This window comes from Equus przewalskii, chromosome 1 (genome assembly GCF_037783145.1).
Source record: "Equus przewalskii isolate Varuska chromosome 1, EquPr2, whole genome shotgun sequence".
Classification (NCBI taxonomy): Eukaryota; Metazoa; Chordata; class Mammalia; order Perissodactyla; family Equidae; genus Equus; species Equus przewalskii.
Window position 1 is genome coordinate 28,297,260 of NC_091831.1, and position 15,232 is coordinate 28,312,491.

The 15,232-nt window shown below is 47.2% G+C and overlaps 1 long non-coding RNA gene across 2 annotated transcripts in view; it reads right to left on the bottom strand.

Annotated features, from left to right (window-relative positions):
- Window positions 1-13,607: 13,607 nt before the first annotated feature.
- The window catches only part of LOC103551395 (uncharacterized), a 33,017-nt gene continuing 31,392 nt past the window's right edge, over window positions 13,608-15,232 (bottom strand). For both annotated transcript variants that reach the window (XR_011522459.1, XR_011522460.1), the window contains one exon: window positions 13,608-14,526. This is a non-coding gene — a long non-coding RNA (uncharacterized lncRNA). The remainder of the gene's footprint in view (window positions 14,527-15,232) is intronic.

The window sequence follows — 15,232 nt, forward strand, 5'->3', positions numbered from 1 at the left end:
AGAACTGACCTTGAATCCCGGCTCTGTCGCTCCCTAACTGTGTAAACTGCATGAGTCATTTCACCTCTCTGAGCTTCAATGTCCTCACCTGCAAAATGGGGGACATACCCCACCTTAGAGAGTTGTCATGAGGATTGGAGCTTACAGACGTGTGTAAGGTGTCTAGCAGAGTGCCTTAACAAGGGCTCCTGACAAATGGGGGCTACGTGGGAAGGGATCTCTGGGAGAGGTTGGGCCAGCCGAGCTAAGTCCCTGCAGAGCCCAGGTTTGCAGAGTGATGTCATTCAAGAGGCACCATGAGGGAGAAGGGCAGCATCTCCAGGGAGGCTGTTTTCCAGGGGAAACAGCTCTGGCAGCCCGAGGGCTAGAGGTAGCCAGCAAGCTGGGCAAGATAAAGGGCAAGGTCATTTGTGCATGTAAAGCCTGAGCTGGCCCTCTCCCTTCCACTCCTCTGAGCAGGTGTGCCGGCCAAAGACCGGGGCCCCTGAAGGCCTGGGCGAACTGAGGGGCCAGGTACAGTGGTGTCCCGCAAGGGCGATGGTCTTCCTGCTTCCTCTCAGAGGCCGCTGTGCATGTCTTTACCACCCTGCTGCTCAGACCTGGCCCTGTCTCCCCTCTCCCAACCCCCAAAGCAGCCCACGCGAACCAGGAAGAGAGTCAAGTCTGAGTCTGCAGTTGGAAAGAATGGAAGAAGAGAGGAGCCCAGAGAACACAATCAACATTCAAGGTTTCTTATCTCTCCTCCAATCGATGCCAACTCTTCCTTCCCCAGGGCCTTGCACTGATACATGACAAATTTACTGGGTGCTTCCTCTATGCCAGGCATTAAAGCAAGAGTTGGGAAGCAGCGGTGAGCAAGTCAGATAGACCCCTGACTCCCAAAGCTTCCCTTTTGGCAGATGGCCACCGTTAGACAGTTAATTCCGATGAGGCGTGGGGAAGGTGTTTCTGTTCCTGAGACAGAGGAAGAGCAGAGGTTGTGCTAGGAGGACGGCAGGTTGATCGTTGTTGAGGCCATGCTGGCTCTGAGGCAGCCTCGTGGGAGAAAAGACCCTGGGCTGGTTCTGCTGGAGTTCAGCTCAACACAGCTCAGTCCCAACTCAATTCGGTGCACGCTGCGCATTGAGTTGCTGGAGATAAAGGGGTAGACAAGGCAAGGTCCCTGCCCTCAGGCTGCCCCCACGTCTTGGGGATCCCAGAGTAGCAAACCTGTAGTTGCCCTACCACGTGGTGGGGCAATAAGTGGGTTAGCACCAGGTATTCCACTTGACTGAATCATAAAAGTAACCACAGAAAAGATAGGAGTTGAGAGTGAGTAGCTGTGGAATCCTCAGGGAAATTAATCTTTCCTGAACCTTAATTTCCGCATCTAGAAGGAGAAAGGTTTGGACTAGATTATTTGTTTTCAAAAAAATTTTTTAGCAGAAGAACCTTATTTCCTGAGGAAACCTGTATAGAAGCCTATTTCATAAAATAGACGTAAATGATATTTGCTTTGGTCGGCTCAGGGATGGGGGTCCCCTCAGTTTCATCCTTCGTGCCTGACAGCTCAACTGGGGCAGGTGGTGAAGGAGATGGAGGGTCTGAGCCCTTCACTGTTCTCTTGGGCATCCAGGGGAAGATGAAGGCAAGGACCCTCCAGAGAGGAAGGGCTGGGTGGGCTCCAGGCCTGCTGTCCGGGGCCACCCCCTCAGCCCCGCTGAGAAGATGCCTCCAGGATGAGCAGCCAAGCCTGCTCCCTCCTCGGAGCACCTGGACAAGCAGGCTGTTCCCACAGCCTCTCAGAGAGACTCCCGTCTCTTCCTGCACTGACCACTCACACCCAGGGATTATCCCAACCAGAAACTTCCATTCAGGACAAAGCTCCCAGGAATGAAACCCGAGCTGCCACTGAGAGGCTCCCAGGCTAACTGGGAAGTGGCTGGGAAAGGGAGGGAAAGCTTGCAAAGCACTGGGAGCCTCAGGGAGGCCGTGAAACCCGAAGACAAACGACCAGCCAGTGGACTGGTGCTGTGGAGCTGCCACTGCCTTCTGCAGACCCAAAGGTCAGGGCTGAGCGGAGTGGGAAAGGGAGGGGGGAAGTGCACCCCCAGGCTTTTCAAGGGGAGAGTAATTGGTGCACCTGTGGCTAGGGCCAATATCCCCTGTGAGGCCCTCAGGGCTGGCCTGCAGTCACTCAAGCTGCCCCCTCTCTTCCCCTCTTCCCCTCCACCCTGCTCCCAGCTGCTTCCACTTACTCCAGTGGGCTGCTGGATTGGTCAGTGACAGGGGCCCACCAGCACACCCAAGGGAGGGGAGAGAAGAGTAATAACCATAGTCACCATTTATTGAGCACCCATTAGGTGCCAGGCGTGCTGCATATGTTATTTCTAATCCTCACGATAGCCCTGGCAGATCAGTGCTGCTAGCCCCATTTTACTGGTAGGGAAACTAAGGCTAAGAGAAGTTAAGCAGTTTTCCGCAAGTGATGGAGCTGGTTAGTGGTTGACCGAGGATCTGAAGCCAGGGCTTCAGACTCCGACGTACTCAAGCACCTTTTGCCCGCCACACTCTGCACTCTTAAAATCCTGCATTAGAGCCCAAGAACCCTAGTTCATTTCAAAATAAACTCTTTCTTCCCCTTCAAGCCCTGGGGTGGGACAAGGGAAATGCTGCGAGTGGTCATTTCTCTCACATGGATCCTCGTGACCTTGTGAAGTGATTTCACTTCTCTGGGGCTCAGTCTCCTCATTTGAAAAATAGGATTCATAATAGTGCCTGCTTCTAGGTGGAGGGTAAATGATCACACATATAAAGAATTTAGAACAGTGCTGGGCACGGAGGCAGCTCTCACTATATGTTATTATTATTGCTGGAAGAATTCCTTTTCCCCTTTGCCTAGGCAGCCCAGAGCCCTGAGGAAGAAGCATTCGGCAGGCTGAACGGATTCTCCTGCACTCAGCCCCTCCCTGCCTGCCTCCAAGGATTCAGATGTAGGCTAGAAGACACCTCAGAGGGCTAAGGCCTTTGAGCGATGCTGGGAGCCAACATGAAACCTTCTGCTCCCACCTCCAGAGGAGCTCCAGGCCCTGCAGGGGCCGAGCCACCTGGTCTTCTCCATAAGTAAGGTGCTCAGCTGAGCTGCCAGTCCACCCTCGTGTGGCTCTGAAGGTTGAGTGCGAAGCCCAGTCCAGCAGAATGCTCCGGTTCGGAGAATCCTTGGAATCAAGCAGACCTGGAAAAGGGTCAAAAGTGAGTTGGTCGGGCTGTGTCCCCGGGTCTCCGGGACTGGGCTGTTGTCTAGGGGACTCCCTGTGGTACTGCTGAGTGGCAGGCAGCCTTGGGCTCTGGGAAGGGGTAATTTTGTTGTGCTAAAGGCCAGGAGCTTAGCTAGAGGCCGTGGCCTTGCTGACTAGCCTTTCACCTGCAGCCTCCCTAGCTCAGGCCTCCTGGACCGATATCCTCTGGGGACGGCACTGAGGGCACCAAGGACTGGTTCTGCCCCGCAGGTAGAGAGACACCCCACTGGTCCCTGTTCACTTCTCCAACATCTGGGCATCTCAAGGCCTGGCTTCTGGCTGCCATTAGTGGCTGGGGCTTGGACTAAGAAACTAAGGATCCATGTTCAAGGACAAAGTTGAAGTCAACTTTTGTGATGCCTATGCTTGAGTCTGTGCAGTCAGTAGAAGGTGACAGCAGAGAATGGGTAGTGGACTGGGCAGGAGGACACCTTCTAGCTTGGGGACTGTGGAATGTGGGGCTTAAAAATGATTCTTTCTGGGGGCCAGCCCTGTGGCTGAGTGGTTAAGTTTGCGTGCTCCACTTTGGTTGCCTGGGTTCGCAGGTTCGGATTCTGGGCATAGACCTACTCCACTCACTAGCCATGCTGTGGGTGGTGTCCCACATACGAAATAGAGGAAGATTGGCACAGATGTTAGCTCAGGGATAATCTTCCTCAAGCTGAAAAAAGAGGAGGATTGGCAATGGATGTTAGTTCAGGGCAAATCTTCCTCAGCAAAAAAAAAAGAAAAAAAAAAATTCTTTCCACAGCCATACACCAAGCTCTAAGCTCCACTCCACTTCTCATCTACAGGGAAAGCAATGATTTTGTACCTATTCCCAGGGAGTTTATAGTCTAGTAAGAGAAACTACCTGTACAAGTAATGGTCAGATATCAGCAATTACAAATATTAACTATTAGCAATTAATTAAATATTAGCAATTATAAATGGGTATGCTTTTCAATTTTATTCCAACTATTCAGTCCAGATGAGTCAGATAGTACCATTACCTTTTAAAGATAAGAAAATAAAGGCATAAGTGCAATATCAATATTAATACTGAGTCCGTACTCATAAATGCTTTAAGCTAAGTCCTTAGGTACGAAGACTACAGTGTGTGTGTGTGTGTGTGTGTGTGAGTCTGTAGTATGTTCACATAAATATTTGTTAGTGAGTGCCTTATGTTTCAGGCACTGTGTTTACATACTTTATGTCTATTACTCCTTTTATTGACCTTCTAACTACTCAGTGTGTTAGGCATCAGTATTCCAAATTTACAGAGGAGGAAATTAGAGTTCCACAGGGTTAAATAATGTCTCCAAGCCACACGGCTGGTAAGTGGCTGAGTCAAGATTTGAAGCCAGATCTGGACTCTAGTCTTTCCACTCTGCAAAGCACATAGGTGACTAATAATTCCGAGCAGAATGTAATGGAAAAAGTGACCTAAGACAGGTACCAACATGGTGCTAGGGAATTTCTGGGAGGGAAGAGTTCCCAGCTGGCTGAAGGGAAGAAGCATGAGGAACAGAGACTGACTTGCCCAAGGTCATTCAGCTGATCAGTCAGGAGTTAGAGGTAAAATTCAGGTGTCTAGACTCTAAGATCAATATCAGTTTTGAACACTACCAACAATGAGAACTTTGAGAGGAATTCACCTCAGCTCTGTTTTGTTGAAGAAAAATTCTGAAGTCTTTGAAAGTCCCCCAGAATCTGTGTGAACTGTGGGTGAACTAAAAGCCCATGCAAAAGGCAGAGAGGAAATGGGCTTCTCTCCCGGAGGCCGTCTCTGTAGCAGCGTTTCCGCCACTGATGCCCTTCTCTGCCCCCAGAGGCTGGGGTTCGTTCTGCCACTTTTCCCGCTACAAAGCAGCCAGAACAAAAATTTCTAAGCAAAGCCAAAGATGGTTTCAAGTCACCCGTATGCTCACAACCTCCCCTGTCTCCCCCTGCCCGCAGGATAAAATTCAAATTCCTCAGCCGGGAACATGAGGCCCTTCACAACCTGGCAGCAACTTTCCAAACTTACGTCCTTCCACTTTCATGGCAGAGTCGAGTGATGCAGATCTTTCTACCATTTCCCAAATACTCCAGCACGCATCTGTCTTTTCTCGTGCTGTTCCCTCTGCCTGGATGAACCCCTACATACCTTTCAAAACCTAAAATTGTCTCCTCCCCGTTGTGTCTCCCAGGCAATCCTCTGTGGTTTCATACATTATTCTGTTTATAACACAGAGTTATAACTACTTACTTACAACTATAGTTCTTCAAGTAGTCTTGGACTATAGTAGGGACTTCATAAATTCTGGTGAGTGAATGGATGAAGTCCAATCTGGATGCCTGAAGGCTGGGTCTTGCCTTCTGGGGCATAAGAGAGCTGCATGCATGCTCTGAGGAGACTTGACCAACTCCCTACAGAGTTTTGGACCCTTCAAAGATTAGAGATAGTTTTCAAAAAGAAAAGAATAATAGCTCCCCTTTCTTAGGTGCTCACTATCTACCAGGGATGGTGCTAAGCTCTTAAACGCCTCATCCCACTCCATCCTTAATAATGTCCTGCAGTAATTGTTATCCTCATGAGGGTATTATCCCCGAAATGAACTGTTATTCCCATTTTACAATTGGAGAAACTGAGGTTCAGAAAAGTAAAGGAATGTCTGCCTTCCAAAATTATCCTGCGAGAATTTAAATCCAGATCTGTGGGCCTTTAAAACCCAAGCTCTTAACTTCCAAGATTTTCTGTCTCTGACTCCTCCAAGTGTGAACTTCTTCTTCTGTATTAAGAGGGAACCAAATCCCATTGCTCCTCCTGCCTCGTGAGAGACACCATTGGCGTGTGGGTTCTGAGCTGTATGGCATAGGGACTGGGGTTGCACATGCAGCCTGTGACAGACCAGAAGTTCCAGCCTGATGTTTGTGCTAAGACCTTGACATGCACCCTTTGGGGCGGGGGGGTCACTAATCATTTACTTCTGATTACCTGCCGCCCCTGGAATGGCCTAGGCTGACAGCTAAAGCAAAAAAATAGAAGACAAAACAAAACAAAAAACTGACTTAGGATTGACCGGGGTTTCCCTCTTCAGGTTACAGACACTTTGTTAGGAAAATAAAACCCCTCGTTGGAAGCTCAGAAGGACTTCGCTTTGAGGACTGAACCTGGGTTCTAGCCTGGCTTTTGTTACTAACCAGCTGTGTGACCTTGGTCAAGGGGCTTAACCTTATAAGCCTTCATGAGTGGGCAGGAAAATGGGCAAGAACACAATGCACTTAGAAAGGAAGGATCCAGATGACTTCCAGAGAAGGGGAGTCTGAGTTGGAGTATAGATCACACCCGGGAAAGAGGCTCCAGAGCTGCTGGTGGTAGTGTCCCGGTGTGCTGCTGGGGCTGAGAGGCCCCTCAGGAGCAGGCACCACGGGGAACGGGAGAGGAGAGCAAAGACAAGGTTCTTCCTGTCACAGTTCTAGTGATGGGAAGGCCCCGTCACAGTCCCTCTGGAAAGTGAAGCATAGGCATCCAGAAACTCCCAGGTTCAGGAAGAGCTAACTTTCCCCGTCTTTGGGCCTCCATGTACCCAATACATTTTCCTATCTGAAAAAAGTTTGCATTTCCTTATATGGTCATATGCCTACATATCAAGGTCTTGGTCAACAATAGACTGCATATATGATGGTGGTCCCATAAGATTAGTACCATATAGCCTAGGTGTGTAGTAGGCTGTACTATCTAGGGTTGTGTAAGCACACTCTGATGTTTGCACAGGACGAAATCGCCTCACGACTTATCCCAGTCATTAAGCAACACCTGACTGTACTTAAAGGTCAACCTCCCCCGTAGAAAGTGAACTCCTAGAGGGAAGGAAACTCGGCTTCTCCGTCCACGTTCCTCAGCCCCTAGACTGACTGCCTGGCACAGGAGGCACACAATTTTCCTCTAAGTGGGTGAATGAATAAATTTCAGGTGAGTGGGCAGAGGTCCAATGTCAGAGTAGAGCAAACCTTTAAAGCTCATTACGAAGAGGGAAGGTATGTTCAAGAATAAACAGAATCTCAAATGGCTGGGGAGCTTTCAGAGCAGAAAAGCTAAGAAGAGCTGAGAACACCAATCCCACGGTCCCTGAGCCACCAGTGGCCACAGAACCCTTGACTGGGTAGACTCTAGGCCATTCTTAGGCTCCTTGAAGAAAATGTAAAGGCAGGTGGCACACAGGGCTCGGGTTCATTGTCTCTAGCTAGAGTGACCATATGTCCTGGTTTATACATATTTTCCCAGAGTAATTAGTAATACTTCAGAAATGTCTTGGTGCTGGTTTGAATGACAAACTTCCTTTTTTAGGTGGTATTCTTTCCCCTTCATTTTTTCTTTTTTCTTTTTTGTTGGGATATAATTCACATACCACAAAATTTACCCCTTTTAAAGTGTACAGTTCAGCGTTTTTTAGTATATTGATGACGTTGTGCGATCATCACCACTATCTAATTCCAGAACATTTTCATCACCCTGAAAAGAAGCCTCATACCCATCAGCAGTCACTCTCCATTCCCCACTCCTCCTGGCCCCTGACAACTAATAATCTACTTTCTGTTTCTATGGATTTACCTATTCTGGAGATTTCATATATGTGGATTTATACACGATGTGGCCTTTATGTGTCAGGCTTCTTTTACTCAGCATGATGATTTCAAGGTTCATCTGTGTTGTAGCATGAATTAGTACTTTGGACAATAAATTATTTGGTCACTCTATATATAGCCATTAATATTGTAACTATTACATTGCGAGTGTTCCCCTGGGGCCAGGGAAGAATAGAGAAGGAGGAGCCAGGCTAAGATTCTCTTACTGGAGAGGCCATTCTGTTGGCTCAAGGCATAGAAATACAGATGGAGGATGAGGCAGAGAAGGAGCTTCGTTTAAGATTTTAGACTCTTGAGTTGGCATTTCTATTGGCTTTGAGGTCCTTGACTCCATGACAGTAGTTACAGAGAACTGGCAACAGTCTAATCTGTTGCCAGCTTCTCGGAGAAAAGCAGAACTTAATGAGTTAAAGGATGAACCAAGGGAGAGATGAACCACAGGCTCTAAGTGTGAGCGTTTGCTCAGCCGTTAGCTTTGCATGATCTTGAATGGGTCCTTCTCCTTCTAGACTCCATAAAATGAGCACACTGATCATAAGGAAAATCCCAAAGCTATTAGGTTCTAAGACACTTCACAGGATCTTCCAGTATTCTCTGGGCTGTTCTATAGATGTATAATGCTAAGATCCACACACTTAGGGCAGGCTGGACCTTTTGAAAGGTATATGGCTGACAACTGTGTGTGGTTTTGAGCACTCCAGTCAATTGGGTAGTTTGTGTACTACAGAGTTAAGCCAGGATAGTTTGGGTATACCTGGCACTGTTTTAATGGCTCAGAGTTACTGATGAGAAATGTTCCGGGTGTTTCTGCAGATACGTGTCTACTTGTCTCATTTCCCCTAATGCGTTGAGTTCCCAGGGCCAAGGGCCAATTTTTATGCAATTCTGTCTCTCCTACAATACCCAGCTCAAGCCCTCACACACATAGGGGCCCCGTGTGTCCTGGAAGGCAGGGAAGGGCAGGCTAAGCAAGTAAGAGCTGTTGGTCTGTGGAAGTATTTCCTCATCTTTAGAGGACTGATTACCAATCTGCCAAAGACGCAGGGGCCAGGGTGAGGGGCCCCACGGCTCCACCTCAGGCAACCAGAAACAGTCATGAGGTGCCACTAGACGACATACCAGGAGGCAGGCCACTGAGCAGCAGGGCCTGCAAGTTGGTAGAACTGGGGAGGCTGTCCTGGGGGGTTGGGGGGAAAGCCGAGGAGGGCAGGGCATGCTAGCCAGGCCTGCTGCGCTGAAAGCAGCAGACGGGTAATTTCCAAATGACCATTTCAAAGGAAGGTTGAATTTCTCCAAGATAAGATGGAGAGCAGAGAGCATGCCTATATCTCTAACCCCCTGAGCTCACGGCCGTGATAACAGCTGTGGGGTTGGAAACCTAATGCTGATGAAAGAGTTAAAGGGTGGCTGCGGGCAGCTATCGGTGACACTGCTAGCAATTGAGCATGCTCCTGGAGCACGGCTGGGGACTGGTGTTCCTCCATGAATAGAGGCCACTCTCAGGGAGTTTTTCCTGGAACAGAATGGGGTCAGGGAGCCGCTTGGGGAACAATGGTTGCCACCGACTAGCTGAATTTCTTACAATCACACACCATACCCCCTGATCAAATAGCTCCTTTGTCCGGCTGATATAAAAACATGTCATACAATGATGATTTGGAAGAATGACACGGGTTTGCCTTTCACAGAGATCAGAAGGGCTTGTCGTGCAGCAGGGGGAAAAACATCAGAGTCAAGGAAAACCTGGAGAATAAAAGGAGCAAATGGAAACAGACAGCAACAATAAGAAAGGGCTGGGTTGCTCGAAAGGCAGACAAGGGCTTGGTTACCAGCAGGGAGACCGAACAGCCAGCCAGCTCCAAGGAAGGGCCTGCTTGCTGCCCGGTAACCAGTTTCACAGCGCCCCCTTGAAACTCTGGAGAAACTCAAGGATTAAAGAAGTACAACTCGGAAGAAGAGATGGTCCAAGGCGGCTGGTGTGCATGGACCACGGGGAATGCAAAGCAACCGGAGCGATCGTCCTACCCATATCATTATTTTACAGATGGGGAAACTGAGATCTGGGGAGGGACGGTGGCTTAGTCATTTCCTCGGACTGTCCAGATTCAGGTTTGTTTTACAGCTGCTTTTCCTATTTCCCTCACTTTGAAGATGGAAATGCAGGGGCTTCTCAAGCATTCTCTGTTCAGAGAGCAGAAAAGATGAACTTTAGGAGCTGAGCTGGGACTAGGCAGTGCACTCCCGTGTACCTCTGTTTCCCTGTCCACAAGGTGAGGGCACTCCTGAAGCCCCTAGCCAGCCATTAGTGCAGCCACCATTTGTTAAATGCCTTCTGTGCATCCTACCCCGGATAAGGTCCCTGGAGAGAGGAGGAAGGGAGAACTTCATTAAAAGATAAGCCACAGTCACTGGACCCAGTTAGGCAAATGCGGTCTCGGTAGACTGTGTGGACACCAAACCCTGCTTCTCAGCTGAGACCTGTAATCGAGGTGGGCAGGCTTCCTGTCTGTTTCGGGCAGGTCAGACTGAGACTTTGTTGTTCAAAGAGAAAAGGCTCACATAGCAAGATTCCTGCGGCTCCCAGTCATCAAGTAGGTTTACAAAGAAAATGACAATTGTCAATGTCGCTAATTAACATGCATCTTGAGTGCAGCAACTGTAAACGGATCTGAAGCCTTTATATTAGATTTCTCCAGAACTATCTGGGGTTAAAAAGCGGGAGTATTTTGTGTTAATACATTCTCTTTCATTCCCAGATGCTGAAATCCTTTACCCATAGATAGCCAGTTCTCAATGCTACCCCTGTGGGGAATGTGGCAAATGCCACTCTCCCCGTTCCCCAGCTGGGAGGCCTGGGTCACAGAAAGGTTCTAAGGCCTGCAGTGGGGGATGGAAACCAAGACTGTCACCCTCTCATTCACTGCTCTGGCAGACCAAAGAGCAAGGCGCTGGAGAGCAAAACTGGTGATTAAACCAAGAGTGGATCTGGTACACCTCTGTTACAGAAAAGCAAAATTTAATTGATTTGCTTAAATAGATAGTACACATATCTGGTTCTTCAAAAGCTACAAAAGAGTAGAAAGTAAGTCTCCCCACAACCTCTGTCTCTACACACACCATTCCCCACCTGGAGAAGATCAGTTACCAGGTTCTTAAGAGCTATTCTATGCATTTATAACCATATACTTAAAATATATTTCCTTTCTCACATATGATATATCAACTATTCTGCACACACAGACCATGTTAAAATGAATATGAAATTAACAGAAACTCAGGGTGGGGAGGGCTATAAGAACCCAGAGGTTGTCACCTGGTCCTGGAGAGAATGTCCAGCCCTCTCAAGTTGAGCCGCTGGCTCCTGCCTCTGCTTTGGAGAAAGCTACGCATAACGCATAACGCCAGAGGCAGGGTGTACAAGTCCCTCTGAGCTTCCTAAAGAGAACAACCGCCAAAGGTGGCTAGTTGTGGTCCCACAATGATTTTTCCACATAAAAAATGGAAAGTTAGCCAGAATTAAAAATTAAGAGGTCAGGGGCCTCCCACCCCAGAGACTCCTCCTTCTGGCACAATGTCCAGGTGTCTTCATGTAGGAACTCAGAGCCCTTTGGGGTGATGCATCCCATATGGGTTTTAGAGCAAATATTTTGAGTGCTTATAGTGTGTCAGGTTCTTAAAAAGTGATAAGCACTTTTTATATGTTATTTTGGTTAATCCTCATCACTTTATTATCTCCACTGTATCTCTGAGGAAATGGAGGCTTAACTAATAAATAGCAGAGTTAGGAAAACTTGACCTTAAGTCTGTGTTCTACCTTCCCACTCACTCCCATGAGGCTCTTACCTCTGTCTGGTACCTGAAGAAACCAATCAAACTCCTCAGCCTGGATTCAAAGACCCTCCACCATCTGAACAAATTTCTTTCCTAGGCTTATCTCCTCTCGCTCCTTGTCAGGCAGCGCAAGCTTGGGTCACCAGATGGCTTGCTGTTACTGGTCCTTGCAATCTGCCAGGCCTTTGCACAGGCTGTTCCCGCCACATGGAATCTTTTTCTCTCCTCTCTGCCTGGCAAACTACCAACGTGATTTCTCCAAAACTCGATCAGACTGTGTTACTTCACTTTTTAAAACTTCTGTTTCCTCACCACCTTACGTGATCAAGACCAAGTGTCTTAATTTCCAATGGGATCATCATGTTCTGGGTCCCATTGGCCTGTGGGCTCACCACTCCCACTTTCATCTCCTACTTAATGTTCCACTCCCGTGATCTACTTACAGTTCCCTAAACATTTTGGGCACTCTCAGTTCAAGGCCTTTGCTTATGCTGTTCCTTCTTCCTAGAACTCTCTTCTTCCCACCTTTTCCTTCACTTACCTGATTCCTACTTGTCCTGATCATTGCTTGGGCCACACCTCCTCAGAGCTCCTTTCCCTAACCATTCCAGGATATCTGTCCCCTCCTGTACACCCAGGGTATATGTTTTTCTATACTATGAATTCCTCAAGGTCAATAACCAAATTTACTAATGTCTGGTCCCCCAGAGCCTCACAGAGGGCTAGCACCAGGCCGTCTCAAGAAATAAGAGAGGAATGAAAGAACTGATGAATGGATGGATGGATGAACTACAACTTAGAGTTCCTGAATGGGGTCTAGGTACTCAGTCTGACCTTAGACCCTTCCTTTTTGACCAGCTGCTGCCTGATAGTCTTGCAATTACTCCCATTATTTGAAACCTCTTCACTGCAACGTGACCTTGCTTATGTGAGTTTACCTCTTTGAGACTCAGTTTCCTCGAATGCAATATGAGAAGGTAGGAGTACGTGATCCCTTCCAGATCCCTTCCAGATCAAATGTTACATGAATCCATGCTGCTTGCAAAGGAGAAGGAATTTTCCAAGCACTGTGTGCTTGTGTGCGGGGAAAGCACCAATGGTGTTGGTGGTTGCAAGAGATTTTCAGAGACTCCAGCTTAACTCTCTAACTCAGGTTGGCAAACTACAGCCCAGGGGCCAACTCCCTCCCACTGCCTGTTTTGTATGGCTCACAAACTAAGAAGGTTTTTAAAGATTTCTATTTTTCCTTTTTTTCTTCCCAAATCCCCCCAGTACATAGTTCTGTATTTTTAGTTGTGAGTCCTTCCAGTTTTGGCATGTGGGATGCTGCCTCAGCATGGCTTGATGAGTGGTGCCATGTCCACGCCCAGGATCCGAACCCGTGAAACCCCAAGCCACCGAAGCAGAGCGTGCCAATGTAACCACTTGGCCACGGGACCAGCCCTAGCAAGGTTTTTTCACATTTTTAAATTGTAAAATTTTTAATTTTAAAATTTACATTTTTTACATTGGGGTAAAAAATCAAAAGAAGAATAATATTTCTTAACAAGTAAAAATCATATGAGATTCAAACTTCAGCATCTATAAGTCAAGCTGTCCTGGAACACAACTGTGCTCATTTGTTATGCATTGTCCATAGCTGCCTCTGCACCACAACAGCAGAGTGGAGCAGTTGTGACCGAGACTGCGGCCCTCAAGTCCTAAAATATTTGCCATCTGGCCCTTTATAGAGAACATTTGCCAACCCGTGTTCTGACTCAACAACACTCAATGGGCTCCCCCTATCCATAACAGCGCTGTCCGATAGAAATATAACGTGAGCCACAGAGGTAATTTAAAATTTTCTAGTAGCCATGTTAAAAAGTAAAATAAACATGATTCTAAAAATTAAGAGTAATAATATATTTTATTTAACCCAATCTATCAAGATGTAATCAATATAAAATTATTAATGAGGTTTTATATTCTTGTGTTCATTCTAAGTCTTCGAAATCTGGTGTGTATTTTGTGCCTATGCCACACCTCAACTTGGACTAGCCATATTTTAAGTGCTCAGTTGTCACATATGGCTAGTGGCTACTATACTTGACAGCTCAGAGTTAGAAATCAAGCCCAAACTCTTTGACATGAAGTTCTAGGCCCTTCGTAATTTGGCCTCAACTTTATTCCTAGCTGCTTCCTCAAATGCTAGCCAGACCGATCCATCCCATGCCTCCTAAATTAGATACAACACTTTCCACCTCTACTTCCTTGCTCTCTCCTTTCTTTCTTTCTTTCTTTTCTTTTTGGTAACAGTTTTATTCAGATATAATTCACATCCCATGCAATCTATCCATTTAATGTGTACAATTCAATGGTTTTTAGTATACTATGTTATGCACCATCACCACAATCAATTTTAGAACATTTTCATCACCCCAAAAGAAACTCCATACACTTTAGCAGTCACCCTCATTCCCCACATCCTCCCTCAGCCCTAGGCAACCACTAATCTATTTCTGGCTCTAAGAATTTGTCTGTGCTTGACATCTCATATAAAGGGAATCATACAATACATGATCTTCTGTCCCTGGCTTCTTTCACTTAGCATAATGTCTTCAAGGTTCATCCCCGTTGTAGCATGTAACAGTTCTTCATTCCTTTTTATTGCTGAATAATATTCCATTGCTCCTTCTTTTCTGGTATGCCCTCTTCCTCCAACAACTTTTCTTCAAGAGATTGAGCCCCAGGGCCCCAGTGAAAACTCAAGAATGAAGAGAAAAGCCTGCCCGTCTTAGTCCACAATATTTAAGATCAAACACAGGATCTGTTCAGATTTTTAGAGGAAAAAAGAAGATAAAGACTTTGTGAAATCATTACATTAGTAACAAAATACATCATTTTTCTTTAAACCAAAAAAACCACAAACCAAAATATGGTCTAAAGGGAGAACTTCAGATCAAACTGCTGATGACTCTAGAATAGTATACTGAGTGAGCCCGTTCAATGCACCAGTAAACCGAACACGGCAACCCAGCCTCAGCCGAGACCCCACAGTAGAGGCCACAAGAAGTCTGACCTCACTTCCAACCTTCCTCTGTCAGACACTCCGGCTGAGCTGACTGACTGGTCTGCTGACAGCTCCACAGGCAATGATCCCCATGCTCCATACATTCACAACAAGAAAAAAACAAACCAGAAACACCTACTAAACTCCAACCCTTCTTCCTTCAGCTCCTAGGATTATGTTCCAGGTGATTCTGACTCCTCCACCCCCCCACCCCCATGGCCTCGCCCCTTTCCTCTGGCTTAACCCCATGTTCAGCCACAGCTCTATCTTTCCTTCTCCTCTCCTGATTTCCCCTTTCCTACTGCTCCCTTAACTCTTCCCTTTCCTCCTCACTCTCCATCCAGCTTTTAGTTTCTTCTCCTGTTATCTCCCTCCTCTTCTCAAACTCCTCCCTTCTTTTCCACATCTTGGTTGCTCCCCTCTTCCCTCATATCGCCCGACTGCCATCACTTTTCCTCTTCTT